Genomic DNA, 4,811 nt, shown 5'->3' with positions numbered 1-4,811 from the left:
AATACTCCAGCACAGTAGGGTAAATGTACTTAGTTACTTTTTAAATCTGGGGTTGATTGGACATTGCATCCATGGCTATGTGGCAATTTGTTGGAGGAGGGGAAAAAAAAACAGAAAGGAAAGAAAAAGGACCCTCCCACTCATTGTGGAAGCCAATGGGGAGCCAAATGGTATGACATCAAAACACTGCTTGACAGTCACACATTGTCACATGTCACCCTCGAGCTAATGTGTACCTAATATGGTGAACATAGTAAAAAACGTAAAAAAGAAAAAGGATAATTGTTTGTGCAACAAACAGTTGCATTTGTTCGTTTTAAATTTCGAAAAAAAATTCGATGGCATGCCTTTAGGGCGTTAATTAAAGGGACTTCAATGTCTCTGCCTCCTTGCACCCCACTGGTTAGCCAAAACCAGGTTTTATTGTATTGTATTTTATTTGGGTTATTTGTGTATTTATTTATTTCAGAAAATGATATTTAGAATAGTCATAATATTGAGTTTGTCAAATTCTATACATTTTCAAGTTAATCAGTTAAAATGTTTGATTGATTGTTTTATTAATATTGAGTTTGTCAAATTATATACATTTTCAAGTTAATCGGTTAAAATGTTTGATTGATTGTTTTATTTCTATTTACTTATTTCAATATTGTACACATCTGGACGCTGCCCTCAGGCCCTGGCTGCGTGTGGCCAAAGATTCGGAAAGACGAGTCATTCTAGGCTGCGCCAATGTATGAAACGTTACACACTCTCCTAAAGGCTGCTATTGAATATTGTTTGTTGTCACGTCTCTTGAACATCCTGTGATCTGTTGCCAGATCTCACAACGTGTCGCTGACATGGAGTGGTGTTCAGTGTTTGTCATTACTGTCCGAATTTCCAGAAGATAATGTAGCTTAGCTTGTGAAAATTGGGTACAGTATTTCTGTGTTGGTTTATGTGCTTACGTTCACGTCTCCCATTATAATTAATAGTCTCATGTGACACAGATATAGGAAATGACTGAAAAGTCGACCTGTCTCATGGCTGCATTTGATCAGATATTAGCCTCAGATATCGATTCAGACTGAGGTTAAACGTCCTTGCAGATGATGCCGTTCAATAGGCTCTATGCACAGCAGCCGTATTGTGAAGAAATTCACAGGTGTTGCCAATGATACTAATGAAGGCTCCGTTCCATTCTGGTCAAACAGAGTCAGGGTGCTGATGTTGTGCATGTTGGCTCACTGGAAACACTCTGCTACACCAGTGGGTCTAAAATTGGGGTCCAGGGACCCTCATGGTTCCTTCGGGGGGTTCCAAATGTCCCCTTACGGGTGTGTTATGGGGGTCGTGGAAATGAAAAGGTCTGAGAACTACAGTGTGCTACACTAAATGGAACAGAGCCTTCATTAGTATCATTGGTAACACCTGTGAAGGAAGTGATAATATGGCTGCTGTGCATAGAGCCTATTTGACATATTACACGTGTATGTGCCATGAAAACGGTGGTAACAGCACGACAAACCCTTCATGGATATATACCATATCTTCCCTGGATGAGCCCCCCTGCGTCCCCAGTCACCTTGATCCTCCATACGTCTGGCTAATAGCTCGCCGGTACCTTCCTGCCTGCTTTCTTTAGTAGCTACATCCACACAGGTAGCGCGATCAGTGGTGTAAAGTAACTAAGTATATTTACTCAAGTACTGTACTTAAGTACAATTTTGAGGTATTTTTTTTTACTTTACTGGAGTATTTCCAATTTTCAGTGCTTTTACTTCTACTCCATTACATCTCAAAAGCAAATATTGTACTTTTACTCCACTAGAATTATTTGAAAACTTTAGTTACTAGTTACTTTGTAAATTTTGATTATTATTACAAACCATACATGAACCACTTCAGCCCTACATATATTTCGGCCATTTGAAAATAGCCGATCTATATTTATACATTTGAAAACTTGAAATGTGACATTCTGCATAATGAGTACTTTCTACATAATGAGTACTTTCTACTTTTGGCATTTTAAGTACATTGTGATACCAATACTCTTGTACTTTTACTCAAGTAAATTTTGAATTCCTGACTTTGACTGTAACAGAGTATTTCTACATTGCAGTATTGATACTTTTACTTAAGTAAAACATTTGAGTATTTTTTCCACCACTGAGCGCGAGACGCCCTTGTGGTCGATGCCCATGTGTTGGTCCCCACAGCACAAGTCTGCTAGCTGGGAGCTCATGGTGTATTATGGCAGTGAAACGGCACAGCCCCATTCTCCTGGATGCAGTCTCTCTTTGTGAGTGGGCTCATCAAACAGCCTTTCAGCATCAGCTAGTGAATAGATTCTGGCTTGGGAAAATGTGTCGTTCAAAGTGTCCAGTCACTCCATTCAACTCCAGTACGCGTCCCTTGCTCTTCCCAGCCCAGCTGTCAGGTTGACACTGCCAGAGAAACCTGATATATATGACTTCTGGAAGTCTTTGTCTCCGTTTGCTGGTGCAAAGTGGACTCTCTTCCTGGGACGGGCGCTGTGGAATGACTCCTTTGATCGGGTGGTAGATTAGACCTTTTGTGCAACTGTTTCTGTCTTACCACCATTTGACCAAGCGCAGTGGCGTAATTCTCAGGAGGATGGTTGGCACTGGGTCTCTCGGACAGAGGCATAACTGGAGTCTCTCTCTTGGTAGGCGTGGCTGTTGGCTGCTGATGCGTCTGAGGGGCTAAAGAGGAAAATCTGTGGCCCTCTGAGGACAGACTCCTCTGAGACCCCGGGCCTGCTGAAGCCCACTCTGGTCCATCGAGACGCCTCACTCCTCCGGCTACTCCTTGTTCAGGTCCAACCACTCCTCTTACCAGCTCTGACAGACCGGTGTCTGCTACAACCCCAACCCTAGTTCTCGGATTGCTCATCATAGGTGCCTGGGGGCACAGTCTGTCTATCCTTCTTTGTTGAGGCAGGCTACCGCAATGTTCTTGAGGTCGAGGTTGGGGCTGACACTGACTCTGCGGTTTGCCTGGGGGTGATGCACATCTCCTACTGCCACCCCCTGAAGAGTCCCTAGACCCCCCTGGCCCTGCTGCTTGTTCAGGTTGTAAGTATTGTGACTTGCTGTAGCCAAACTGGTTCCGGTAGCCATTTGACTGGCTAGTTTGAGGAAATGGTGACTTCCTGCCACTTTCTGATTGGTCAGTTAGAGGCCAAGGAGGCTTCAGACTGGTGACATCTTGCTTTGCGTTGCATTTGCTTGGGGACAGTAGCAAGTCAGTGTTGTGGAGAAGGCCAGCAGCCCCAGAGGGTTGTGTGTTGTCATGAGAGGCATAGTGTAACCTTGCCTGGTTCTCATGCTCCAGTAGATCATACAACATCTTCTGCTCTTGCTCCCTCATGGCCTCCTTATCATCTGCTTCTCTGCGCGCTGTCTGCACTGCCTCCTCTAGCTGGGAAACACGGGTCCTCAGCTGTGCTACCAAGGCATCTTTATCGGACCCTTTGCTTTCCTCCTGACACTGCTGCAGTGATTTCATTGTGGAATCTCTTACGGTGTACAATCCTTCCAGTGTGATATTTTTGGTCTCTAGTTCCTGCATATGACCGGTAGCTTCAGTCAGAGCTCGCTCTAAATGCTCACACCTCTCTCTGAGGGCCTGGTTGCTCTTTTCCAAATCTAGTGACAGGTCTCTGGTGTTGAGTTTATCTCTAAGGGCTTGGATCTCAGCCTCATAATTAGCCCTCATATCAACCACATGTCTATGATGCTTCTCTCTAAGATTTTGCCTTAGTAGAGAAAGGACAAGTGAATCTCCTGATGACGAAGACCTCTCTAAATGTTGACCAGTGGCAGAGGTTGAATTTAGCTTCAGGTTGCTGGTGTGACTGCCCTCCTCCTCACTGGCTGAAGGGGCACAAGCTTCGCCTTGCATGTTGGTTGTGAAGGAGCAGGCCTGGGTCTTATCCTGGGAGATAGAGGGAACTTCCCCTTCCCTGGCAGAGGAAAGTGCATCATCTGAGAGGCTGGATATAATAGAGGAACACTCTGTATCTGTATCTCCAGGGTTGGTACTGCACTCGAGGCTGGGATGACTCAACTCTGGGCTGACAGTAATTCTTGTTTTTTGGCAACCATAAGCCTGGGTGGGGAAAGGTGGAATGAAGTGAGAGGGTGAAGTGACGCCAGAGGTTCGTTCTGATGGACACTCATGAACTGCTGGGTCCAAAGTTAGCATCAGTGATGACAAAGGACTCGGTATATGGGAGCCATCCGAATCTGTGTACTTAGGGTCGCTGCTCATCACTGTAGCTGCACACCCCTCAGTGGTAACATTTGCATTAATTGTCTCCGTTGCTTTATGGAGTGGAGGTGAAGTCAAAGGGGAGTGGGAAGCGGCACTGGTCAAGTCCACAGGGAGGGAACGGTCATTGGAGATGAGGGTGGCATTGACGGGGTTTGGCTGGCCACTGCTCTCGCATTTCTGGTGTGTTTGAACCAATGCTGTAAGCAGTTGATACTGCTTCTCAACCAGCTGAAGGATAGGCAACCACGTGCCATCCTCATAGTCCTTCCGAATATCTGGGTCTGCCTCCAGGCTGCTTTGGGTCTCTTGTACCAGGACCTTTAGGGTCTCCCTGAAGGGGTCTTTAGCAGTACTTAGCCGTAGAGTCAAGAGCTTGTTGCATGTTGGCGTGATGTCCACTAGCCTGCCGTCCACAGTGTCTCCAGTTGTTTGTGAGGTCTGGATGTGTTCTTCCTCTGCCCCGGCCAGCCCAGAGGCTGATGTCCCTTCAGAAGACACCAGAGATTTACTCTGGTATGTACTGA

The sequence above is a fragment of the Gymnoscopelus braueri genome (genome assembly GCF_963280865.1).
Source record: "Gymnoscopelus braueri genome assembly, chromosome: 20".
NCBI lineage: Eukaryota > Metazoa > Chordata > Actinopteri > Myctophiformes > Myctophidae > Gymnoscopelus > Gymnoscopelus braueri.
Note: the sequence above shows the minus strand (reverse complement) of the source record.